The sequence below is a fragment of the Ornithorhynchus anatinus genome, chromosome 18, assembly GCF_004115215.2.
Source record: "Ornithorhynchus anatinus isolate Pmale09 chromosome 18, mOrnAna1.pri.v4, whole genome shotgun sequence".
Classification (NCBI taxonomy): domain Eukaryota; kingdom Metazoa; phylum Chordata; class Mammalia; order Monotremata; family Ornithorhynchidae; genus Ornithorhynchus; species Ornithorhynchus anatinus.
The window spans coordinates 6,958,775-6,986,443 of NC_041745.1; the positions used below are offsets into that span (position 1 = coordinate 6,958,775).

General features: G+C 44.1%; 1 protein-coding gene across 2 annotated transcripts in view; it reads left to right on the forward strand.

The window, feature by feature from the left end:
• ABCG1 (ATP binding cassette subfamily G member 1) overlaps positions 1-27,669 on the forward strand; it is a 171,838-nt gene that overhangs the window by 26,151 nt on the left and 118,018 nt on the right. The window contains exons 4-5 of one of the 2 annotated variants that reach the window (XM_029083363.2): positions 17,364-17,479; positions 21,542-21,681. The gene's annotated coding sequence lies outside the window, so the exon portion shown is untranslated. The remainder of the gene's footprint in view (positions 1-17,363; positions 17,480-21,541; positions 21,682-27,669) is intronic. The other variant, XM_029083366.2, reaches the window with a different exon arrangement.

Sequence of the window (27,669 nt, forward strand, 5' to 3'; positions counted from 1 at the left end):
ACCAAGAGAAGTAAAGCTATTTATTTCCAATCTTCTGTTGCTAACTTTCCTTTCTCTGTCTCCCAGCTACCTACTTTCTTGCTCCAAGAGTTTTACTACCATAGTGCTTCCTTTATGTCTCTTTTCTTTCAATTCAATAAGCAGTATTTATTGAGCCCTACTCTATGCAGAGCACGATACTAAGCATTTTTGGCTTGAATGCTACTTCCCTCCTGTCATTTCCTAATATATTTGGTGTCTTGTCTGCCTTGCTGTGAATATTGACTTACAATTTCATGCCTCAGATCATAAGCTGATTGAACCTGTGGGCACATTCTCATATTAAGAGTGCCCATGAAGTTCAGTGGTGTTTAGCTAGAGACTGGGCTGATTTTGGAGAAAATCAACCACGTGCCTCTCACTTTCATCATCCAACTGATATTTCAGATTAAATTGATTTTTTTTTTGAAATGCACAAATTTTGGGGGGTAGAACAATTGTTTTTGACAACTCTGGAGCATTTCAGGTACTTGACTTTGGGAGGGAGTCAAAGGGACTCACTTGTGAGTGTGTAATGGATGAATTTTAAAGGCGAAAACAAAAGGAACTGCATCCTGATTCAGACTAAGTCATTTTGAAAGGACATTTCCTAGCCCTGGTTTCTTTCCTCCATGCAGAAGGTGCCAAGTCTGAACTCCTGAGTGGTCCTGCCCCTCTTCTCCCCACTATTGACTGTCTTCTTCTGTGTTTTGCTTTTCATTGCTTTTGCTTTCATGTTCTGTTTTCACATTTTCAAAACATCCCTCTGAGATACTCGGAGACAGCTTTTTCCCAGAGATTGGTACAGTGGCTAGCCTCTTGATTCCAAACCAGCCCAGCGAATCCCTTGGAAGGAGGGCTGGAAATTTTGCGTTTTCAGTTTCCTTCTAGACCACAGAAAGACTCTTCCTACTACTTTCTTCTCTAGCAGACATTTCAAGATGATCTTTTCTTCTTAGTCTCTTTAGTCAGCAGTCATGTCTTTTCTTTACACAACCACCAAATCGCTCAGAACATTTTACTTAACAAACATTCTTTATCAAAGCCCACTGACCTCTTCTCCCTAGCCTCTTGCAGTCAGTCCAAAGAATGTCAAAAAAACAGGGTGGGGGGATTATCTTCACATACTTTGAGGTATTCTGAAGGGAACAATTTCCCCCAGCACTACTTAAAACACATTTTGGAACTAAAACCTCCCCTAACACTGGATAATCCACAAACTTGCTAATGAACAGTGAACATCCAAGTTTTAAGAACTTGCAAACAAATCCCTCATGGTGGTTTTCAGTCAGACTTTCCCCCAGTGTAATAAGAGTGGAGAAACTCACCCCATTGCATAATCTTTGAAGGACCCAGGTCTTTTCCATCACAGAAACTGGCAAGCAGGAGAGCTCTGCTGGACAGTCCAAATTCAGAGTTTTGTGCATTCTGAAAACTGACAATCCACCTTTCCAAAGGAAGCCAACTAGGAAGATTTTACATTCATAGTCTAATGGAATGAAAAGCTACAGTTTGAGGATGGTTTCCCCTCTCTGTATGTTGCTCTACAGAAGGATTGTGGAAAGCTAAAACCTGCCACTTTAGACATCTGTGGAAAGATATTGTTTATTGCCAAACTGAATTTAGAAACAGGAGAGCTCTGAGAGCTCATCTGAGTCATGAATTACAGGAATGAAAAATTTTCCTCATGGCCATTTGAACAGTTGTTGTTCACCCTGGGAGCTCTGAGTGCCGTTATTTTATTCTATGAAATGATAAGCAATCAGTGGTGTTTATTGAGTGCTTAGTGTGTGCAGATCTACTTAGAGCACGGAGGTCTTGGAATTGGGTATCTTTGTACTTTCAGCCATCTCCTCCTCCTCCTTTCCCCCCTCCTCCCACCACCTTGGATTTACTTGCAGTCTGCAGCACATTATTAAAAGTCACAAGATTCACAAGATCAGACTAACTGTACCTAGCTCGAGTGCTGTCCCCAAAGCAAAGTAACAGGAACATGCACCTAACAGTACTATTCACGCATGACACTAGCCACTTTAACACTAGTCAGGCACAGCCGGAGTTCCAAGCTTCAGGGTAGGAACATGTCCCAGTTCAAATGAGCTTTCTGTCACCAAACTGGTTGCCATTTTGTCATTGTCACGTTCTTGCCCTAGGCATGTTCCTGAAACCAAATCCAGCCTTGGATGCTAGGACTCCTTCCTTTTCCAGATCACAGGGCCATCAAGGGTCCATGGGTCCATTTTCTCACTCCCAATCCCAGGTAAATTCAGCTAGAGTAACCTCTCTGTGATTTTTGTCTTGCTCTAAAAGATCTCCAAGGGAGTAGATAGCAGGAGCTCTCTTGATAAATCATTCCACTGCTTAACAACCCTGATGACTGACCTATATTCCTTCTGCTGTAGTTGAAGCCCATTTTGTTGATTATAATGAAGGGCTGGATACTGTTTTCTTTAGAAAAACCTTTATGTAAGTTCTGTCTGCAGGGTAAGTGATTTGTGCTCCTTGGCCAACACAGCCCAAACAAAACCTTTGTCCATCTGGAAGCTAGAAATAGCCAGCCACTATTGTTAAGTGGCTAATTCCTGTTTAAGGGGCAGAAAAAGCTTTCTGCAAACTTCTCCCTTTCCCCTTCCGCCTTCCCTTCCTTGTAAGCCATTTTCTATAGTGGTCAGGACCAGACAGGTCCAGTAGCTGAGGCAGATTTTCATTGCCAGTAAGAAACGACAGCAGTCAGTTACCTGGTTATTGTGGGGACAACCTCTCCCACAACTGTCTGATATGGGCTTTCAGCTTCGGCTCACCACAGATCTCCAATGAGACCTGACACTTCCCAGGAAGGGCTGAAAAGACCCAAAATGGTGGTTTTCTAGCCTATTAACTCTTTGAAGCCTTCCTCTCCTTTCTCCGTGACCCCATATCCAGTCTCTGAAAAGTCTCTGCCCACTTTTCTTCCCCATATTTCATTGAAAAATTGGGACCTCTGTTTACAGCAACATCATTTTTACAGCAACATCATTTCTCACAAAGCAACCCAGACTGAAACTCCCTTTCCCTCTGCTCCTTCTCCCCTCCCCATTTGCCCCCCTCCCGCCCTCTGCTCTTCTCCCTTCCCCTCCCCTCAGCACTGTGCATATTTGTATATATTATTTATTACCCTATTTATTTTGTTAATAATGTGTATATCTCTATGATTCCATTTATCTTGATGATGTCTGCGCTAGACTGCTTGTTTTTTGTTCTGTTTTGCTTTGCTGTCTGTCTCCCCCATTTAGACTGTGAGCCCATTATTGGGCAGGGATTGTCTCTGTTACTGAATTGTACGCTCCAAGCGCTTAGTACAGTGCTCTGCACATAGTAAGCGCTCAATAAATACTATTGAATGAACCATCTTGCTCTCTCAAACTCCTTCAGAACAGACTGGCTCCCACTTACTTAAGTAACAGGCTTTTCTGGGCCAAATTGGTTTGCAGTTAGTACACCTCCACCCACAAACTACCGCCATCTTAGTTCCTTTTGGCTATCTGCAGCATGAGTAATGGCCATATCCAGAGCCTGGAGAACAGCTTCTCATAATCTAATTTGCCTTTCTTTAGTCCTCAGGGCAAATCCCTACGAGTTAGGATCTCTCACCCCAACTTTCACTTTGATCTACTACTCTTTTCTCTCCCACCTAATAGACGGTGAGATCATTTTTAATTGCATCTCCAAATATCAGATAGATTGATGGTGTGAGATGGTTAGGGGTAAGCATTGTGAGTCTGCAGGAACGATTCCCTATGCTCACTTTGGAGTTGCGAGAAAATACAGTCTTTCATTATTCCATGTAGCTGGAAAGGAAGGTTTATGATACCTGGATTTCTCTGTGGCATAATATGCAGATCCCTATGTAGGGACAGGAGGACCTGGACTCCTCCCTCCATCTGTGCCACCCCTAAGAGTGGTGAAGTGGTGACCAAAAATTCCTTCCACTCAGTGGATCAATTGGGATATAGTGAGAACAATTCTGTTCTGGCATTTTGGGGGTTAGCTAATGATTGCCCAGTTTTTTAAAAACAATATATAAAAATCCTCTCCATATTACCTGCTAATTATTATTGCCGTATGCTACAGGGATGTTGAATCCCTCCCCAAATGATTCTTAGGCAAGGCAAGAAGGGCAATCCCTCAATTTCCACCTTGGGAAATTTGAAGCTCTTGCAACAGGAGAGCAACTAAATACTTTTAAAATGGAAACTAAATCAAATAAGGCTGAGGTAAAGTATATTTGCAAAAACCCTAATATTTGGGCATTTGTATTTTGAGTGGGTGGGGCACCTCTTGGCAGAAAAGGGTCATGCATAGAGGGGTGGTGGGGAGGAGGGAGGCAGAGAGGAGAGGATGACTTTTTCCAAATTCAATTGAGAGAAAAAGGGTATGGGCCTCATTTGAAAGAGGACCTAAAAGAGAGATTCTATTTATTTATTTATTTATTTATTTGCTACTCTTGGGGACACAAAGAATCTCTTTAAGGAAGACAGCCTGTGGGGTAACCTGTAGATAGTGTTTGAAAAGAAAGGAACAGCTATAATTTGTCAAACAGTCATGGTGTTTCTTAGTGGCACTTGATCTTTTCTTTTCTCCCAGCCAGTGCGTTCATCCGTTCCTTCCTCCCTATCCCCCACCATTCACGTGGGGATGAACAAATGCTCAGCAGTCAAGTAAAGTGGAGGGCACGGTCCAAGACTTCTAACCAACTGTGCGGTGTTGAGCCTGGGTCCAGGAGAGCGATTAGGCCTCTGTCATGCAAAAACTATCCTAGTTAAAGGGATGGGCAATAAGCAGCAATGACCAGCGATGAGGTACAAGCAGTCACAATCTGAAGCGGTAAATAGTATTTATTAAGAGCTTTCTAATAATAATAATAATAAATGATAATAATAGAGAAGCAGTGTGTTCCAGTGGGTAGGTAGAGCATGGGCCTGGGAATCAGAAGAGCCTTGTTTCTAATTCCAGTTCTGCCACTTCTTTGCTGGGTGACATTCGTCTAGAAGTCAGTTAACTCCCCTTGCCTCAGTTACTTCATCTGTAAAATGGAGATTAAGAAGGCGAGCCCAACGAGGGACAGGGTTTATGCCCAACCTGGATTTGCTTATATCTCCCCCCACCCAGTGTTTAGTACAGTGCCTGGCATATAAAAAACTCTTCACAAATACCACAGTTATGATTATAATTATTATATGAGTTGGTGCTTAAATAGTCGGCTCTGTAAACCGATAGGTACCAAAATGTTATGAGTACACAAGTGCAATGATTTGGGCGGCAGAGTGAGGTATGGACTGGAAAGGGGAGAGACTGGACAAGGAGGTCAGAGAGGAGGCCGACGCAGTAGACAAGGCTGAATATGTGCCTTGGAACAGCGTAGTAACAGTTTTGGAGAGGGTGGGTGGATTCTAGAGATGTGACTGACCGAATATGTGGTTCGAATGAGAGACGTGAATCGGGGAGATGAAATGCTATGCCTGGGCCAAGGAAACAGGGAGCTCCTCTAAGTGGAAGATACACTTTAAAAGAGGACTTGACTGCGGCTACTTCTCGCCGACCACTTGAACAGTTATGAAAACGTTAGACATTCCGATAGGTTGATGATGGAGCCTCCCATCGAGGAGGTCAGGACTGAGAATCTGCCTGAAGAGATTGATTAAAGAGCTAGTGGTTCTAACTGAGCTACTTGTACCATCCGGTCCCTGCCAGCCACGTTCTTCCTGGGGCACAGAATGCAACCGTCCAGTAGGCGGGCAAGGTGCGGCACGTTGTGAAGTCAGTGTGTCTACCAACTCTGTTCTATTGCACTCTCCCAAGCACCTAGTACAGTGCTCTGCATACAGTATTCACTCAATAGGTTTGATTGATTGCACCCAGTTTTAATGAGCAGGACCCCCATTAAGGCCAAAGTGGCTGCAGCACAGTGCCAGAGCTAGGCTGAACTGCCATAACCTGGCAAGTGGTTGCCTTAGTAAATGCTGTGCGCTTCACTGCCCTTGTAGTCAGCTATTTTTCAGAATTCCTGCTGTGCCTATCCCCCTCACAGGACACCCCAGTTGGGTCTTCAGTTTCTTCAGGCAGAAGCTTTCACTACTGATGGCCTAGGCTCAGCAAACGCGACTAGTAATAGATGAGGATATCTTTGAAAGAAGGAATGTTCCAGAGGCAGGCAGCAGTATTGAAGCAGGAGAGACTCACTTGCACACAATTAAATCCTATAAAATAAGCAAGTTTTATATTCAGTAAAACATGTAGAGACTGGATTGATGTTCGGTACAAATGCCCCGTCCTTTGGGCACATCACGGGTGTCAGAACATAAACCGATTTGCCAGGTTAGGAAGTATTTCCTCGTTCCAACTCCAACTTTCTCTTTTCCCTCAAACTGTGTAGTCTTGCACATTTGGTAAGCTGAGGTATGTGTGCTTTTATTTCTCCAGGTCTAGTATTATATTGGAGTCAAGACACTGAATTCAATTTGCTACACTGCCCACATACACTAGATTTTGTACGCTAGACTGCATATCTTCACCGGCATAAGCACACCACACTAGTCTAGACAGTCAATTCCATGTTCTTTTAAAGGGGATATGTCAGTTATCCAACAGCACACAAGCACACTGCAGCAGCTTACTACAAGATGTGAGAAAGAATACAGACAATCCTGCTGTGAGGGGTCATTTTCTCAGAAGAATGTTTACACAGAAAAAGCAAATGTGGAAAAACCCCATTACACTCATGTGGAAAATATGCATGAATTACCCCAATGATCAGAAGCAAAGTACTTTCATTTAGATTAAAACAAAATGTGTGCGTGCCCGTGTGTGTGTGTATGTGTGATCCTGTGTGAACCCGGAGCTATTTTTTGTTGTTGTTGCTGGCTCACTGTGGGGTTTTAGTGAGTTGTAGCAACAGTGTGATTGCAAAAAATAATACACTGTTACAAGACATTTGTTTTTAACAAGACAAAATTTAGCTAGGCTGATTATGCTTTTTCTGTTTATTGGATTTGCGCTAATGAAATTTCATCTCCTTTATGAAACTTGCAGTTTCTGATATTTTTAATACTGCTTTCCACACCCACTGTACTCTATTTTATTTTAAGATGTTCCCATGATATTAGTGCCATAAAGCAGTGAGCACCAAATGACCCTCTACCTTACCTTGGAAACAAAGCACCGTGACCCAATCACCAGTGCATACACCCTTAATACCAAAGAGGAGCAAGAAAGATTCCAAAAGAACTCCTCCCAGAAATAACGTTGCCTAATGAATTGATTTTCCTGGGTTAGTTCAGTGTACATGTGGGCAGTCATGCTGCATTGTGGAGAGGAACCATTGGATAACAGGGAATTGGAAAAATGAAACTGCATTGTCCAACTCCTCCTCAGTGAATGTGCCAAATATTAGCTCGTGACGACCAATGGAGTTTTTCACTTACTAAATAATGGATCATCCTACTCGAACTCTCAGCGACCTTCGACATTGTGGACCACCCCCGCTCCTTGAAACTTTATAAACCTTAGCTTCGCTGACACTGTCCTCTCCTGCTTTCTTTCTCTCTGAACCTGCCCCAGTGCTTAGTACAGTTCTTGGCACAGGGTAAGCTCTTAATTATTATTATTGTTGCTCTGACTGAGAGATCAGAGCTCCCAGCCTTTTCACCTCCTCTTTTATCTTTCCCCTCCCCAAAGCCAGTCTCGGTAGACTCAGATAAGCTCCCAAGTCCAGGCATCCCAGGGACATGACCGGGGAGGGGGTGGGTAGACTGTAAGCTCGTTGTGGACAGGGAACGTGTCTACCAAACACTGTTATATTGTAGTCTCCCAAGCGCTTAGTACAGTGGTCTGCACAAACTAAGCTCTCAACAAATATCATTGTTTAGATATGGTTGCAGTAGGGTTACCTGAATGTCAGATATCAACTGACAGTCATTCATTCTCTCGGACCAGTCTGGAGGCACACATAAAGGTCATTTGTCCAATCGGCATGCTGCTCTAGCTCTCCAATCTAACGGGAAGCTGTGTTGAATTGGGTACAAAACGAGGCAGGGATAGCCACAGCCATTCACTGTTTTGTTCAACCCAGACACTGTTGGCTTGATGCCGATAAAATAATTAAATGCTTTGCTGAATTTTTTTCTCCCAACTTGATTTTGAGATTCATTTCTCTCTCGCCAAGGCCAAAACCCCATTTTACCTTTATTGAATGAAGATAATTTATGTGGAAAGAGGGTGTCTTGGACCAGACTGCCCTAGAAGACAGGGAGAAGGATACGCATTGTTTGGAAACCAGCGACTGCAGTGGTTGGTGTGATCTGCATGAAAGGAACAGGAGCTCCCCGGGGAGGTGATCGAGTCAGAGGTCATTATTGAGGCAATATGAGTGAAAAGCTCCGTGGATTCTCACTTTCATTCAGTCGTACTTATTGAGCGCTTACTGTGTGCAGAGCACTGTACTAAGTGCTTCTGAAACAAGTAGCTGTCACCATTCCTCTAAGGTGAAAGGCTAGATGATTTTCTTCTGACTCCATAGAGCTGGATAAACCGCAGTTCAATAAAATAATCGAAAGACTGAGTCGTCCGGGAAGGGAGGCAACAACGTGAAGAGGCAAAAGATGAGCGGGATCATGGCTGTCAAAGTGTTCGGCTTTGGGGAGCACCATGGGGCCAGGAGAAGCCCATGACTTCACAGGTGAGGAGAGAGTCTGTGTAGGTTCAGGTGGATGACTTCAGGCAGGACCACTGGAGATGTCAGGTTCCCTTTGTCCTGGACGAGTGAGCTCTATATGTCTTCTCTTTGAGGAACCAGCCTGCTCTCTTTCTGATGGGTCATGGCAGTCCTTCAACCTCCTCTACACTCAGCGTGGCTCAGTGGAAAGAGCATGGGCTTTGGAGTCAGGGCTCATGAGTTCGAATCCCAGCTCTGCCACTTGTCGGCTGTGTGACTGTGGGCAAGTCACTTAACTTCTCTGTGCCTCAGTTCCCTCATCTGTAAAATGGGGATTAAGACTGTGAGCCCCACGTGGGACAACCTGATTCCCCTATGTCTACCCCAGCGCTTAGAACAGTGCTCGGCACATAGTAAGCGCTTAACAAATACCAACATTATTATATATTCATTTATAATCCTCCTCAGCACCTTAATATAATAATAACAACAACAATAATAATAGTGGTAATTATTAAGCACTCTCTATGTGCCAAGCACTGTATTAAGTACTGGTGTAGATGTTGGATAATCAGGTCCCACATGAGGCTTACAGATTAAGTAGGAGGGAGAACATGTGTTGAATCCCCATTTTGTAGATGAGGGAATTGAGGCACAGAGAAGTTAAGGGACTTGCCCAATATTACACAGTAGGTATAATTTATACCTACTAGTTGGAATACCTATTAGTTGGTATAATAATGCCAACTAAGGTGAAAGACACTTGGGCTATAAATGTGTCTGGCAGTAAAAAAAACCCCTTGGTGGGCACTATGAACTTCCCCCAGGTTCTCGGTCCTAAACTCTGAGGATTGAGGCCCATCCGTCGGTTTCGACAGGAGACCATGAGCCCCGCGTGGGACATGGACTGTGTCTAACCTCATCAGCTACCTCAGCGCTTAGTTTAATGCCTGACAAGTAGTAAGTGCTTAATAGATGCCATTAACAGAAAAGGAGACTGCATCATCACTGTGTGCCGAGTGTTGGGCTAAGTGCCTGGGTAGGTGTAAGACAATCAGGTCAGACTGCCTCTGCTCCACCCAGGGCTCACGATCCATGACATTCTTGGGCTTTCCTAAGAAACGAGGGGGGGCTCAGATAGGATTTAAAAAGAGCTCCTTGCAGGGGACACTTCCAAGTGTCCCCGTTGCACCCTGGGAATGATCAGACTACACCAATTTGCTAAATGGGCCAAACTGCATTGAGCAACAGTAGTCCCCAGGAGAAGCGAGCCCTGCCCTGTTTGGGGTCCAACTGGCACCACCTCCCAATTTACCATGAAGTTGGTTAGAGCCGAGCTGAGAGTCCCCAGGGCACTCCCATTATTCCACGCAGTTTGACATGGTTAGTAAATTGGCGTCCTCTGATCATCATTAGCCCCAAATCATCCAGGCTTCTCTTCCAGACCTAAAAGGTTACTTTTAACTGTCTCCAAGGCTTTATTACCATTCCAGAACAAACTGGCAACTAGATGCAGAATCAGGGGCCCATGGGGCGGGCTGTAGGTTCTTCCCCCGCTGGGCTGTTTGGCAGGTGTGGAAACTGCAAATTACTCTTTACCCTGCTGTGATGGCATGTTCCCTGCCATGATAGCCTGCACCCTGCCAAGCCTCAACCTTTTTTATGGTACTTATTAAGCTTCTATTATTTGCTATGATCTCCTCCTACACCCCAGCCTGCTCACGTCGCTCCTGTAATGCTCTCTTACTTCACCGTATCTTGATCTCATCTGTCTCATTGCCTACTCTTTTGTCTATATCCTCTCTGTGATCTGGACCTTTCCCCTCCACCCCCCCCTCCATTTAAGACAGACCGCCACCGTAACCACCTTCAGTGATTTATTACTATAACACCTCCTCCAAGAGACCGTCTCTGACTTAATCCTTCATTTTTCCTACTCGCCCTCCCTTCCGCATCACCTGTATACATGGACCTAAAACCCCTAAGCTCTTGATGTTCACCCCCCGACCTAAGCCCTTGATGGTCATCCCTCCGTCAGCCTCACAGCATTTATGTATTTATCCTTTCCCTCTGCCATTTCTCCTGTGATTCATTTTAATGTTTGCTTCCTCTCTAGACTTGGGCAGGGAATGTGTAGACACATTCTACACACTCTGTTATATTGGATGCTCCCAAGCGCTAAGTACAGCGCTCCACATGCAGTAAGTGCTCAATAGATACCACTGATTGATTGAATTTGGAAGACTTTATAGACCTGCCAAATAACCTGGTTTTAGAACTATTTTAGAACCTAGGTTGGCTCTATAGAGCCATGTTGATTCACTATGATTTCTTTGTAGGCTGAGTGGTAAGTGAGACATCCAGTCTGAAAAGTAACCGTGGGCTGAAGATATTTTTCAATAGAGTTCTGGGCCAATAGACCCTGCCGGTAATGGTTTTTGTGGACACTAATCATTATTGCAGTTATTAATTTTCTTCTATTTTGATATAATAACTTTTTTGGTGCTTCCAGGTGCCAAGATGAATCATAGGGGCCCGTAAGAATGCAGTGAACTCTGCTTAAAGAATGAGAGGATCCTACACCAAAATGCACAAGCGAGACATGATCATCCTCTATGTTAGGGGTTTTTGCAAGGAAGGAGATGTCTTGGCACCAGCAGCAATCTACTCTGATGATTGTCTTTTCTTTGTTTTTGTTCTTCCTCCTCTTCTCTCCTACCCCAGAGAAAGGCCCCTCCTTACTAGGCTATAACCCTTGCAACTACAGTGTGACCCAAAATGTCCACCCAGGGGTGACCTTTCAGAAGTCCTGTGAGACGCGCACTTCCTATAGAGCCTGGATCCGGCTTCTTTTGTGTCCCAAGACGTATTATAAAACACAGTTCCACACTATTGAAGTCCCTGAGGCTGTGAATTGAACAGATTGCTGCGAAGGACACGAACAGATCGAGCTCCACTGCGAGAGTAAACTAGACCAGGCAGGTACCATATCTGCTCCCCGGGAACCGTCAAATGCACCGTTAGCTGGTATCCTCACTTTCCACAATTACTCTTCATGGGGACCTTCCTTTTTTGGGAGTACTTTCCTGGAAATCGATCAGGGCTCAGAAGCAAAAATGGATGAAAAGAGGCGAAAAGAAAATGTGAGAAATGGTGGGCAATATCAGAATTTATTTGAAGGTGTGGAAGAACATCGTAGAGACGGGCTAAAATTGCAACACACCACTCCTGAACTGGAGTTGTTGGCTGGGATTCGTAGGTTACGACTCGGGAGGTGAAGGGGGGTGGCGCAACGTTCCGTTAACCAGCCTGAGCCCTACCCCTGGGGCAGAACAGGACTGAAGGTCCTCCGCCTCCTCTTTTGGGGATCTGAAATAGCTGAGTAGCCAAATATTTGCAGTTCCAGCGTTTGATGCATGAATCCCGCTACTGGTGTTCATTTTAAAATCTCATTTGAAATTTGAAACAAAATATTTGCATAACCTGAAATTCAGAAGAAAATGCAGCAAAAACTGATATTTTCAGCAAATCCTGGGAGTTTTCTGAAAATTAAACTGAAAATGAAGGATCCTAGTTATTCACTATAGGTCAACAGATTGTGATTTTAAGGTGATGTGCTCTAGCTATTGTAGAGAACGATTTGGGTCTAAATAGCAATGAGAAAATATGAGGCCTGTCCCTGTAGTGGGCAAGATTGAGTTAGTCAATGTCTGGGGAGTTAAGTGGTCCCTCATGTGAAATGAAGGAACCCTTCCAGGCTCTGAAGCCTCATTTGGTGCAATGCCTTTTTCACTAAACAGTGGGAAGTGGGTCATTTGGATACTGCAGCAGTATATGCTAAGCAAGCCAAAGTGGTCTCCTGGTGGTGGGCAGACACCCTTTAATTTGCAAGGAGCAGGGGACCAGAGATGGATTGGGCACAGCCCCGCTCTCCTCCCACCATGGAATGCTATAAAGTGCTCTTGACTACATTCCATCTGGCTTATCCATTGAAACAGCACAGTCTTTGGGTGAGAACTCATCTCCATCGCTCTCTCTAGGACCTCCCTGCAAGGAGAACGAGGGCCCTGGACCATTTTCTATCTCTGGCAATGGTGGAACCTTTAATGATAAGGATGGCTTTTATTAACGGCTTACTCTGTGCCAAACACTGAGCTAAGGGCTGGGGTAGTTGCAAAACAATCAGTGGAGAGGGATCTGAGGTTAAGTGACTTGCCCAAGGTCACACAGCCAGAAATTGCAGTCGAAACTAGAACCCAGACCTCCTGACTCTTAGCCTCGTGGCCTTTCTACAGATTAAGACATTGTTGTTTACTAAAGAGTGGTGATGTCTGGGGCTGAAGCTGACTGTGAGATTGCAGGTGAGGGGGCGGGAGTGCGTGTGTGTAAGGAGGTTGATATTTCTCAATAACAGTGGTCTTGGGGCCAGGGGACTCTGAATAGCTGTCTGTCTAGGGTCAGTGGCGGACGAGCTTTGTAAAAATCTTCCTCCTGTCTTTTATCTTTCCCTAGCCTAGCATCTGATTCTCCTGGACTCTACCTCTGTTGTTCACTTTGGATATTGGATGTTGTGGTGGTGATTGTGACTGTGGCTGGAGACCAAACATGGCCCGGATAAACAGATGGGCTTGCGACTTGCTTTCAAACGCTGTTAGTTTAGCCAGTTTCACGAACATTAAACACCCATCTTAAAAAGGTACAAACTCACCAGGTTCCTTTCCCACTTGAGGGAAAGAACGTCAGGCTGTCGTTCTTCAGAGAGCTGGGGTTTTCTCCCAGGGGTCTCTGGGAAAACACCTCCACAGCTTTGCCCTAAAAACTGAGCCACCACAAGACAGTTGAACCAGTTTTCATGAGCCAGACCTCATATATCTGCCGTGCTGTGGCTGACAAACATTCAGCTGTGGCAGCAGTGACACGTGACCTCTCTTTTGTGCTGTGGTCACCTTACTTTCTCCCCACCACCCCTCAGTTTCTCTGTCCCTAGCATTTCGGAGATCTGTAGTCTTAGAAATGCAGTCGACTTCCTGGATAGCATTATTAGGAATACATTGCCAAGAATTGCTTCTTCAGCAGATGCTTTCCCTTCCATCCAATCTCCTGTTTCATATCAATCAATCATTAAATCAAAAATATTTGTCGAGTGCTTATTCTTCTCAGACCACTTTACTAGGTGTTCGGGAGACTACAGTAGAATTAATTGGGCATGGCCCCTACCCTTACAGAGTTTATAATCTAATAAGGGATAAAATAATTTACAGGTAGGAAGATGAAGGAAAAGTAGATCTGTATATGTATATGAATTACTGTTTGAACAGAAATGTTATGGAGGTTGTGAGTACCCAGCTGCATAGTGCCTAAGTAGCAGTTGGGGAAATATGATTAGGGGAGAGGAGAAATCTCCCAAACATAGAAATAGTTTCACCCAGGTGACGTTAGCTTCACTGAAAAATGAAAGTGTTCTTTGACTTTGCCACTTCAGTCCCTCTCTGCTTCTCTCCCCCAGCTGGGATGTGGGCCTATGTAAGGAGGTCTTTCAGACCCAAAGCCTAGGGCAAAGGGAAGAAGCAGCCATAGAGGATAACCTATGAGTTGGAACAATTTACTCTTCTAACCCAAATTTTTCAATTTAATTGCACGTTCATCTGGAAATTTCCCGTTGATGGGACTCAGACATGGCTGACTCTAAGATAAGATACGAAATTACCAAGTGTGTATTTGTAGTGTGTTCTGCCGTTTGTCCCAGAGGGAGTGTCAACTAGCTAAAGTGGGGTATAAAAAGCTTTTAGCATGGATGGACCTCTGTAACTACTCTGCTTCCTTTCCCTGGAAGAGTATAGCCTGTTCCTCAGAAACAGGATTGAGAGCTAGCACATTTCTTGGCAGCAACAATATTTGATTATTTTTCAGATCATGTTTGTCAAAGAACAATGTACTTTTTGGAAATAGGTCATCAGAAACAATGGCAAGAGAGTTTCTGAATGACCAGAATGACCAGAATCTCAGACTAAACTCCATGAGGGCAGGGATCAGTTCTACCAACTGTATTGTACTCTCCTAAGTTCTTATTACAGTGCTCTGAACACTGTGAGTGCTTTATACATACCAATGATTGATTGATCTGGTCTTTTATTTCGGTTGTCTCTTGACATGTGGAAGCCCACTTCTCCTTTCTTTTATCGGGGGAGTCTTTCCTTATCTGTTGTACACTTTTCTGTAGGAGTTGTATCATTTAGCATTGGAGGTGGCATGAGAAGAAGCGGGTTTGACTACCTGATGCTCTCTTGCCGACTCCAAAGACAGCCTATCTTTTCTCCAACTCTCCTCACGAATCCAGCCCCCTCAATTATCCCCCACTTCCATCCTCAAGACAGCAAGCATTATAACATCCCCAAACTTTGGTCCATGTGGGGTGAGCAGGAGAAGAGGGACAATTTTGAGAACAGCCTGACTTCATGTTTTGACCAGGTCAACACTGAAGGGAAAGAGAGAGAAAGGTTTTGTTGAGCTAATATGATGTCCCTTAGCATCGTTTCCCCAGGAAGCTGCTGATTCAGTCGCTGAAACAGAAGTTGCTGTTGTCATTCGCAGTAAGTTGGTTTTTAGCTATTGGTTGCTAGGCAATGGGTATTTCTGTCTCATTATTTGGGTAAAGTTGGAGAAAGGCAAAGAGGTTTTGTTTCCTACTAGTAGAAGGATATTGGTGGGTGTTCCTCCTATGGCAGAGTGTTTCTTAGCAGACAGTTTGGTGGTGGTAGATTGTTGACTCTTTTGCTAATCTGAATTAAATCAATAAGCTAGCTTCAAAAGCTACTGATATGATTAAACTGAGATGGTGCACGATACCATTCTTTCCCTCAGCCAGTCACCTCTAGAACCTGAAGAAATGGCCAGCAGGCTTCAAAGCTTGTATTCAGTAGCATTTCCCTCATCTGCACTGTTTTCTCGGACTACATATGACTCACAATTTAAGTCACAGTCACCCACCCAATACACTTTCATGTTTAGCACATTGTTGTCTGTTTTCCCCCTTCTAGACTGTAAGCCTGTGGTTGGGTAGGGATTGTCTCTGTCTGTTGCCGAATTGTACTTTCCAAGGGCTTAGAACAGTGTTCTGCACACAGTAAGCGCTCAATAAATACGATTGAATGAATGAATGAAATTGAAGAGTTGTACCGAAGTGGTTTTCCAAATGATGACACTCAGAGTTACTTCCTTTTAACAAAGACCGTATAACTTTTGAAAGGAGACTGAGGAAAACAGATCTCAAACTTAACATCCAGATAGCGTTCTTCAACAATGGGGGGGAGTCAACCCAAGTGAAAAGTGAATAACAGCTGGCCGTTGCCTCTGTCCTGTCAGTAATAATTGCGATATTTGTTAAGTGCTTACTATGTGCCAGGCACTGTAATAAGTGCTGAGATGGGTACAAATAAATTTGGTTGGGCACAATCCCTGTCCCATGTGGGGCTCACAGTCTCAAACCCCATTTTACAGATGAGGTAACTGAGGCACAGAGAAGTGAAGTGACTTGCCCAAGGCCACATAGCAGACAAGTGGCGGAGCCAGGATTAGAACCTATGACGTTCTGGCTCCCAGGCCCATACTCTATCCACTACGCCATACTGCTTCTCAATTGGGCCTTTTTTCCAGCTTATGTGTAGAAACACACCACAAAGTGTAGTTGCTCATGGGATGCTTCTTGACATAATTCTTTTAAGTAATGTTTAAATTTTGTCAGAAATGTTTGCTAATACAGAGAAATTGGTATAAAAGCCTGAGCCCTATCCCCAGTACACAGAGGCCTTGGGCCAATTCATTCATTCAATCAGTGGTATTTATTAAGTGTTTACTGTGTGCAGAGCACTGTACTAAGCACTTGGGAGAATATATTACAACACAGTTTGAGGCACATTCCCTGCCCACAAGGAGCTTATAGTCTAGAGGTCAGATGACATTGTTAGCAATCCCAGGGGCAGGTAAAACTTGACCTCTGACTGCTGCTGTTTCCTGCTCCCTAAGTAAAATAACAGTAATTGTGATATTGGTAAATATGCACTTTATGCCAAGCACGGTGCTAAGGGTAGATGCAAGATAATTAGATGGGACACTTTTCTTGTCCCATATGGGCCTCACAGTCTAAATAGGAAGGAGAGCAGAACTTGAATCCCCATTTTACAGATGACAAACCTGAGGCCCAGAGCTAAGTGGCTTGCCCCAGGGCACCCTGCAGACAAGAGGCAAAGCCAAATTAGATTCAACCAATCAATCAATCAATCAGTCAACATCTCAGTCCTGTGTTCTCTCCATTTGGCCCAAGTGCTTCTCCTTCCTCTCCAAGAAATTTGCAGGAGCCTCCTGTAGTGGATACTGAGGGAGGTGACAGTCTAAGAAAGGTCCAAGTATTGGAGGCATCTTATACAGGAGGAGGGAGGTGGAGGTGATGGTAGAATTCAGGACCAAACTGGCCCACTCATTTCCCGTCCTGACTTGGAGATCTTCTCCTTGGTCCCCCAGTTTAGCCCCCTTTTTCACTGGCTTAACAATCCTCCTTTCAGGGGTTCTTGGGGCCTGCCTCCCCAAACCCCACAGGCGTGCTATGGCTCAGCATGGCACCTTTTTAACACTCCAGGTGTATTCCTCTCTTCACTTCCAGGCAGAAGCCAGACGAATTACTGTAACAATGTGACCATCCTGATGAAAATAGATTTCAGCGAATTGAAGCAAGTGGATCCAAAGTTTCTGAACCATTTCTGTCTCTTACTTGTCATGGTAGGTATGAGAAAAGTCAGTCATGTACGAAGATTTCTTTCACTCCTTGGGTAGCCTGATCGCCTTTGGGTGGATCAAGAGAACACAGGTTAGCGATTTCAGAAGCAAACAGTGCATGATGTGAATCTCAACTAAACTCAAGCATTCAACCAGTGAGGGTTCAGCACACTAATGAATAAGAAGGTGCAATAATCTCAGACGAGAATGTACCCAACTTGGACTATGGTTTGCAAAAGGAATTAGTTCCATAACAGTTTGTGTTGGCCCCATCTCTTCTCCCAAGGCCACTCCTGCTCTCTAAACCCCCACACCTTCCCTACACCCCCATTTCTGTTGCTCCCCAAAACATCAGGCCAAGAGAACACAAACATCAGCCTGAAGCAAACACATTCAGTGTCCCCCCTGCTGCCATCCCCCATCTTCAACCAGTTCCTATGAAAACCAAACAAAATGGGGAGAAAATTGTAAGGCAGTGAATATTGAGTTTGTTAAGGGTTTCTTATTAGGGGTCTCTGGATTCTCTTTGTCCAGGACCTATAGGCAGTTTCCCCAGAATTGTGGTAATCTGGCACCACCCAGAGGGGGTGTTGAATGATAAAACTGGAGGGATGTGGGCTGGTCAAGCACCTGGCAACCAAAGGCAGCCTTCTCCTCTATTCTCAAAGGCAGTTCCAGGGCAGTGGGTTCAAGCCAGGGTAAGGTTCAGGGAGTCAATTCCAACACACCATTCCGGGAGGGCATCTCTGGCTTCCAACTGGCTCAGGAGGACAAGAATTGGAGTTGGTTCTCGGTCCTCCTGGTGGTTTGGAAATGCTTCGGCATAGTGGATCTGAGGATTCACCACTGAACCAGCATCCCTAGAGAGACAGGCACCTGTTAGGGCAAAGACCCAGAATCCCTCAGGGCAGAAAGGCTTAAAAGCCAAGATTACCATGGGCTGAGTTAGAAGTTGAGAGGGCCACCCAAGCTATTAGAAATGGGGGAAAGGGAGAAGAGAGAGGCGAGAGGCAGCTCCTAACCCCCAAGACTATTGAGCTGCAGTCCAAACTACAACATAAAACTCCAGGGAGGTTAAGCCTTGTAGGGAAGGAGAGGAGAAGGAAGGAAGAGCCCTCTTTTTTAGCATACCACCTTTTCCCACCACCTTACCTCAATTCCTCAAGAACAATAGCTGCCTTCCCTTTCCTCAAAATCTCCAGAGAGTATTCTACTAATTCTCAGGGGGAAAACTTCCAGGCTCTCACAAGCTTTACCAACATGATGTTCTTTCTAGTCCAACCTTAATTCCTCCCACTGCAATCTCATCTTGCCTCGCCTTAGCTAGGAAATGAGAGTGTAATTTCTTGTGAGTAAGAGGACGCATTGCATCTTTATTTTGCGTTTAGAACTGTGAACTGCATTCATTAGGTTTTTTTTTGAGGGAGGATGGTGTTTTATGGTATTTGTCAAGTGCTTACTATGTGCAGAGGACTGTATTAAGAGCTGAGGTGTACAATAATTGTGGTATATCATTAGTTCTATTACTGCCTTATTAAATTTCTCCCAATAACTTCCTATTGTCAATAGGATTGATTAAGAACCTACTTTGTGCAGAGTTGTGTATTAGATGGTTTTTCCTCAAGTTAAATAATACCTCTGTTACCTTTAGTTTCCCAGGGCCCATTTCCAACTTTTTGGTTATTTTTGTTCCTCTCCTCCGGAATCCCTCTAGATTCTCTGTATCTTGAGGGTGCATGTGAAGCGTAGTTTCCTGCCTTTGACAATGGTTGAGGCCCTGGCAGAGTGCAGTAGGTCAGCAGGATATGGCCTAGAAATCCTCTGCATCCTCTTGAGAACCTTTCAATCAAGCGCCTTTTTCCTTGCCTGGGTTTCTTCTTGAAGTAGCAATCTCCCAGATCATCACTGCTCTTTAGAAGTATTTGCCATGCCGGCTTCTTGGCAAGCATTAAGGCCCCAGCCCTTTCTGAAGGCCTCCCTCATCCTGAGCAGCCCCACATACTGCTGCTCTCCACTTTTTTCCCAAGTTTCGGGATTCTAAATCAACTTCCTTCTGGAGAGCTTTCAGAAGCTGGGCCAAAAACATCCAGTGGGGCTGGGTTTTTGTGTGTGTGTGTGTGTGTGTGTGTGTGTGTTTGTGTGACAGACAGAGGAGAATTTCATTTTAAATTGCAAATGCAGTCCAGGCCCCTTCAGGAGTTTGGTGCTGCCTGCCATCTGATGCATTCTCATAAACAGTAATAATCATTATAATATTTGTTAAGGGCTTCCTATAATAATAATGATGGCATTTGTTAAGCCCTTACTATGTGCCGAGCACTGTTCTAAGCGCCTGGGATAGATACAAGGTAATCAGGTTGTCCCACATGGGGATCACAGTCTTAATCCCCATTTTACAGATTAGGTAACTGAGGCACAGAGAAGTGAAGTGATTTGCCCAAAGTCACACAGCTGACAGGTGGTGGAGCCAGAATTAGAACCCATGACCTCTGACTCCCAAGCCAGTGCTCTTTCCACTAAACCACGCTGCTTCTCTACAATGATAAACCTTGGGCTAAGTGCTGGTACAGATGCGATATAAGCAGTTTGGACATAGGTGCTGACCCATATGGGACTCGTAGTCTAAGGGTGAGGGAGATCCCCATATTGTCGGTGAGGATATAAGGGTGAGGGAGATCCCTATATTGTCAGTGAGGAAATTGCAACATAGAGAAGTGAGGTGACTTGCCCAAGCTCACAAAGCAATGTTAGAGCCAGGATCAGAATCCAGGTCTCTCAACTCCCTGTTCTATGCTCTCTATGCTAGGCTATGCTGCTGGACGCTGTTAAAGGGGACGTGACCGTGACCGTGACGTGACCGTGACATTTGATTTTCCGCCCTCCCTGAACCGCCAGCCGTGAATCTATGGGAGGCCACTGTGTGTAGAGCACTGCACTAGGGATATGGGGAATTTCAGAGAAGGACAAAGCAAGGCCCATACTTGTGAAGTATTGGCACTGACTTGTTTTCTGAAAGAAAAATCAAGGCAGGAGGACTCTTTTGATAGAGGGCGATAGGTAGGAGGAATTGCTTAAAGCCAGTTAAATGAACACAGGTTATTTATCTCTCATGCTGAAAAGTGCCATTTGGCTATGGGATTCCACCATATATCACCTCCTCTCTGCCAGGGGGGAGCCCTCTACATTGGCATCCCAGCTTCTGCTGGAATTGACCCACCCAGTGCCCCAGCAAATGTCTCTTTGATGCTGGAAGACACTGAGAAACGGGTTGGTGAAGTCATCAGCCTCCAAGTGAAAGGTTGTATTTTTTCCTCTCCCTCCCTTGTGTAGGGAAGGCATCTAACCTCATGCTGCCGATGCTAGAGGCAGCACTTAGACACTCAAGTATCATAGACTTTCTTTCTGGGGCACTGGTACTTTGTGGCAATATAGTTGCCTGATTTTCAGTGTTTCTTTATATACAAATGGTTAATGAAGCAATTTCCGTGATAAGCAGTTTTGTAATGAGAAGTGTATCACAATGATGCCAATGTTTTTTTGGCACTAAGGGAGCTCTTGTGAAAGCATTTATTTCCCCCAAAATATGCTAAGGGCTCCCAAGCCAGGAGTGGTTTCTATTCTGCAGAAGTGTTTTGGTATGACTAGCCCACTGCTGCCTGCCTGCCTGGGGTTATTGTTGGAGCAGGGAACTTTGGATCAAGGGCTTTGAGCTAAAGATGTTTCTTTACTCTGGGCTATTTAGTGATGACAGAGTGCCCCTAAGAGGTGATGAGTCAGCTAAGTTTACTGTCTAGCAGCCAACAATACCCTCAAGAAAAGCATATTGCTTTGTACTGAAATATCTAGATGGAGGTCTCTTGATTGGAAAGGTGGTCAAACTGAAGCAGCCTCATACCTTGTCTTCAAACATTCTCAAAACAGACCGTGGCCCAAAGAATTTCCTCAACTATGAAATTACGTCTTGGAGAAGTTGGAGTCGGGGGGCAAGTGGGGGCTCTCTTGGAAGCAGTAATAGTTGGAAAGGCTTCTGGGAATTCTCTGTTAAACTGCTTTTTCCTTTTGTAGACGTGGATGAATGTGACTACCCTGAACTCAATGCTCGCTCTGGAAGAGAACGTGGTGTATACCTTTAAGAGCCTACAGATGTGTCTGTCAGTACCAGTATATTACGCTGACCCCAGGTGAACAAGACAGAGGATGTAAAGGTAAATTAATTCCCTGAAATCTCTCTTGGGTAACAAAGTTTTCACTTATCGATGAAACAGGCCCTCCTGATTCAGAAAAGGCCCCAAAGCCTTCTGTTTTGCTGGATTTTTTAAATAGTATTTGTTAATCAATCAGTAATATTTATTAAATGCTTACTATGTGTAGATCGCTATACTAAACATTTGGGAGAGTGTAATACACAGAATTAGCAGATACATTCCTTGCCCATAATGAGCATACAAACACTGCGTGCCAGGCACTGCCCTAATCTCTAGAGTAGATACAAGCTAATCAGGTTGGACACAATCCATGTCCCACATAGGACTCACAGCCTTAATCCCCATTTGACAAATGAGGTAACTGAGGCACAGAGAAGTGACGTGACTTGCCCAAGATCACACAGCAGGTAAGTGGCAGATCCAGATTAAAGCCCAGGTCCTTCTGACTCCCAGGCCTGTGTTCTATCCACTAGACCAAGCTGCTTCTCAACAGTACTGCTTTAGAGTGACAGTATTTGAAAGAGCAGAGTGAATTGAACCATATCCAGTAGACAGGAATGAAAAACTAGGTCCTTCAACCCCTTCAGTGAACACACAGATGTGTAGTTGGAAGCTCTGGATTCCCAGGGAGCAAGAAAACGAAGGTAATTTCACATCTCTGATTAATTAGAACAGTGCTTGGCACATAGTAAGTGCTTAACAAATGCCATTACTATTAAAATAGCTGTACACTATACTATACAAAGGCTTTGAGTGGCTGGAGGGAGGAGAAAGGTGCTGACCACCTGGAATTTTGCCTAATTTAGGAATCGTTTTTATCAGTGAGCCTAGTGGTATTTTAAATAATAAATGATAATGATAATTGTGGCACTTAAGTGCTTACTATGCGATAAGTACCTTCCTAAGTGCTGGCATAGATATAAAGAAATCAGGAGATTCAGCTCCTGCAGGGGATCATTTCTACCAACTCTTTTGTATTGTACTTTCCCCAAAACAGTGCTCTGCACAAAGTAAGTGCTCAATAAATACCATCAAATGGTTGATTGATGGATGTGGATGGATGGATGAGGAATTTTAGGCAAAGGGAAATTAAGTGATTCTGCTCAAGGTCACACAGAAGGGAAGTGGCAAAGATGGGATTAAAACCCAGGTTCTCTGACTCCCAGGCCTATGTTTTTCTACTAGGCCACACTACATCCACTAAAAGCCTTTTTCAAAGGTGTCATATGAAGTTTGATTGTGAGTTGGGAACAAACTTTTTTTTTTAACACCAACAATATATTTTTTTTTTCAAATCAGTTTTCTACAAACTTTGTTCCTATTGGTATGAGTGTCAACAAATTTGTTTTCTGGTACAAGAAGTCACCAAATTTTTTAAAATAAATATATATTTCTTAAATACGAATATGAAAAATTGGCAATGCCTAGTCCATCTTTCTTTTGCCATTCTTTATAAAGCAAAGAAATGCAACATACAGAAGAGAAGCAGTCAACCATTGGATGACAGAAATTGACCGAGAATTTTGGTCATCAGTCAAGGAATTGAATATTTTTTGGATTGAGTTTCTAGTAAAAATGAGTAATTTGCTCACATAAATGGCAAGAAGTATAAATCTGGAAAACATGGCACAAATTTCAAACAGCTTTCTCATTAAATTAGTAATGTGTCTAAGACACTAAGCACAGCTCTAGTAGTCCATAAAACAATAAACATTTGTTAAAAAAAAACCCACCTGCACAATTGACTCAGTAGCGTATTAGTGGGCTTGGTTATTAGATTGAAACTGCATATCCAAGAATCACTCGATTGGGCCTGGCAGACAGTCATTGCTGGTTGGAATGTGATAACTTGATAGTAATAAGGAAACATTATTCAAAATCAACAATTAGAACATAAAGGTTGTCACTGGTAGAGCCCTCCCTAGGGCAGGGAGAATTATGGCAAGAGTCCCTGGCCTTAGCGGGGTTTCATCCTTCCTGGCAAGAGGCACTGTGGAGTGAGCTCTACCACCACATGGGAAGGTGGGAAAAAGGTGGGTGAGGCCATATACTCAAGTCACATGACTTAGAGGATGGAGCACAGGCCAGGAGTCAGAGGACCTGGTCCTAATCCCGGCTTTGCCTCGTGTCTGCTTTGTGACCTTGGACAAGTCCTTTAACTTATTTGTGCCTCAGTTTCCTCATCAGTAAAATGGGGATTAAGATCGTGAGCACCGTGTGGATGGACTCTGTCCAGACTGATTATCTTGTATCTACCCCAGTGCTTAGTGAATGGTGCCTGGCACCTACTGAGTGCTTAACAAATACCATTATAAAAAAAAGTCACCAGTGCCTCAGCCAACTTTCTGCACTTCTTCCCTGAACAATGTGGGGCCGTTGTTTAGAGTCCTCCTTGCAGGGAGGGTCATGGGCCCCTAGGGCACATAGCCCCAGGTCCTCCCAGAGAATTTTGGGGGTGAGGAGGGGAGATTTAAAGGTAGAAATTCCCCTCTTTAAATCCTCACCCCCCCATTTCTCCAGTTTGACAGAGCCCTCCTCTGGGCCATTTGCTCTTGGTCTCCCTTTGAGATGCTCTTGGTCTTAGGACCTGAAATATCAGTGAGAATTCAGGACTAAAGACATTAAATTTAGCTAAGATATCAAGTCAGACCACCCTCTCCTTATAAAGGAGACCAAATGCTCTCAAATTCCAAAGGATTAGTGCCAAAGATCAAAATCTTATCATATTTTCTTTTCAAGGATTCATCTTTATAGTTCATAAGGGGCAAAGAGAAAACATACAGTCATAGCAAAGACAATATGTCTAGCAGTGTCTTGGTTTTCAAACTGAGAGAGGTTGAGGGGGGTGGTGCCTAAGCCAGGGTGGTCCAGGATCTATTCCTGTAGCCAGAGATCTGCCAAAATCACTCCAGGGGGGTAATTTGGATGCTACGATATGGGCTTCCTTGTGGGTTGATGATTCTGCAAATGGGTTAGATAGTGAACACTCCAAGAAAAGTAATGGAGACAAGGGCTGGTTCTCTGTTCCTCAGGATCAGCTCCGCACCTGGGGCGATGTCTTCCTGGCTGATTTTCATCTTCAGGACTCTATATCTCACTCCTTCTCCATTCCTGGTTCAAGAAGTGGGAGTCCGGAGCAGGAAATGTGCCTCCAGAGGGATAAATTGTCCATGAGACACACATCCTTGATGTAGTGATGGGAGTCAAGAGAGGGCAGTTTACCTTCAGGGCCCCTGGCTTCTGGGGCCTGTTTGAACATTGGCTTCAGAAGCAAGCATGGGTCTTCACCCTTCCACCTAAGCTGGGCCAAACCAGAAGTGACCAGAGAAGAACCATATGGGCCATTTGGTTGGGGACAGGCAGTAGTACTTTTTTATTGTATTTGTTAAGCACTTTTAACTAATCTATCCAGTAGGCCATGCTGCCATTTCTGCTGGACCTTCTGTCCCACTGACAGAAGAAATTCCCAGCTAGTCTCAGGGTTGCTTGTTAGGAGCCCTGGACACCTGAAGCATCCATATGGTTGAGGGCCTAGATATTCACATCATAGTTTCTCTGGTTTGGGCTTGGTACCCATCCCACAGTATTTATATTTGAACAAGGTGCAACCGGTGATGATTTTCAGGCCGTGACTGTGACTGATTCAAGATCAACAGTCGTTACTACACAGGACACCTATCCTCTGTTGGGCTGGCGTTGCTTCTGGTTTTGCCTTTTAGTCTCACGATCCTCTCGAAGCTTCAGCTGCAAAGGAGCTGCTCTGTTTTTGCTTGCCCTAAGCTGGTCTGTGGTTGTAATCATTGTCAGAATCTTAAAGTGTTTCTGACACTTTGTCTGGCCCTTAAAGGGCTTCCTCCATTCCCTGTGCTTTTGGCTGCCCCAACTCAGCACTGTACAAGGCTTCATGAAAGTTCTTCCATATTTTTTATGGTACTACTTAAGCGCTTACTATTTGTCAGACACTGTTCTAAGTTCTGGGGTAGGTACAGGTTAATTAGGTTGGACACTGTCCCTGTCCCTCATGGGGTTCACAGTTTAAGTAGGAAGGAGAACAGAAATTAAATCCTCTTCTTATAGTTGAGGAAACTGAGGCCCAGAGAAGTGAAGTGACTTGCTCAAGGTCACACCGCAAGCAGCTGGCAGAGCCAGGATTAGAGCTCAGGTCTTCTGACTCCCAGGCTCATGCTCTTTCCTCTAGGCTGTGCTTCTTCCCCATGTTGAAAGGTTGATGGCTTCAAGCCTGTCTATTGTTATATTGCATTCTCCCAAGCACTTAGTATAGTGTTCTGCACACAGTAAGCGCTCAATAAATACTATTGACAATCTAACTGACTTTGTTGGGAGCCCTCTACCCTTAACATCACATCCATGAGCTACTTGGGGTTTCCTTGGTGATTTCTCATCCAGGAGGAGAAATACTGTACCTATGGGAGTTTCAAAGTCCTGCAAACGATCATGGTCCTTGCCTCTGCATCTCAATCTGATGGACTGTAAGCTTGTTGTGGGCAGAAAACGTGCCTGCCAACTCTCTTATATTGCACTCTCCTAAGTGCTTAGTATAGTGCTCTGTACACTGTAATTGGTTGATTGATTAAACACAGCAATTAGATGAGTGAATTGGAAAAACAAAATGCAAAAGGGGCAATATCTGGCCCAACAAACCCCTGACCTCCTTTCATGAACACACCCTGGATCCATTTCAAAAATGTAAGTGTATAAATTTTGTTCCGCTCAATTCAGGCACAGCTTTTACAATGTCTGCTTTTAGCCTAGTTTTATTGCATTTCATTGGCACTTCTCTCTGTCTTCAGAGTGACACACGCATCGGCAATAAAACTCATCTTAACTCCTTCCCATCCTATCGAAGCACTTAGAACATGGTCTTTCCCCCTAAGATTCACTTTCCAAAGGGACATTACGAGAACATGTTTCAGAGAGTGGTGTGAAAAGAGTGAGCGCTCGAAGCTTGTAATTGTTAACATTTGAATGGCACTTGATAATCACACTGACTTTTCACAATTTAAGAAAAAAATCATAAAATTGACAGACAGATTCTTGGTTGATGAAACATCGCTTTTCTCCATAAAAACAAAATCAGCAATTGCTCAACCAAAGGCTTTCTGAAAGGTTAGAAAAAATGGTAAAGCTATTCATCAGTGAATTGTATTAAAATGGCATATTTTTCTGTCTTTGTTTGGATTCATCAAGCAAATAATCCAGATCACTGAGGATTAAACATACACCCAACCTATGTTGGTATTCTTAGAATTATCTATGTAATTCATTTCCATTATGGTTCTAGTTTAAGCCTCAAAATCTCCATGTGCCTGAAAGAGCTGGGTGATTCTGACCAAAAAGTGTGTTTTGGCAATATCTAAGTGTCAGTGTCAACGTACTCTATGTGAGAAGACATATGTTATATCAATCAGGGTAGTCTACAACAGACTTCTGTAGCAGGATGCTGGATGGTTGTCAGAAACTCATTTTCATGCACTAGGAGCTTGTGGCCAACCAACATCCATCCTGCTACTCTCCCAGAGGAGCTTTAGAGTTCAGGGGACTATTTCAGTCAGTCAATCCACCAATCAGTGGTATTTATTGAGCACTTACTGTGTGCACAGCAGTGTATTAAGTGTTTGGGGTGGTACAGAACAATAAAGTTGGTAGGCATGATCCCTGCCCATAAGTAGCTTTACAATCTAAAAGGGTGACAGACCTTAAAAAAAAGTTACAGATGGGGGAAGTGGCAAAGTATAAAGATATGCACATAAGGCCTCTGGGGCTGGAGTGAGTATCAAATATGATTAACAAGTGCTTATCCAAGTGCCTCGGTGACACAGAAGGGAGGGCAAATAGGGTGAGGTTAATCAGAGAAGATCTCTTGGAGGAGATATGATATTAGTAGGGCTTTGAAAATGCGGAGAGTGGTAGTCTGTTGGCTTTGAATGGGGAGGGAGTTCCAGGCCTGAGGGAGGATGTGGGCAAGGG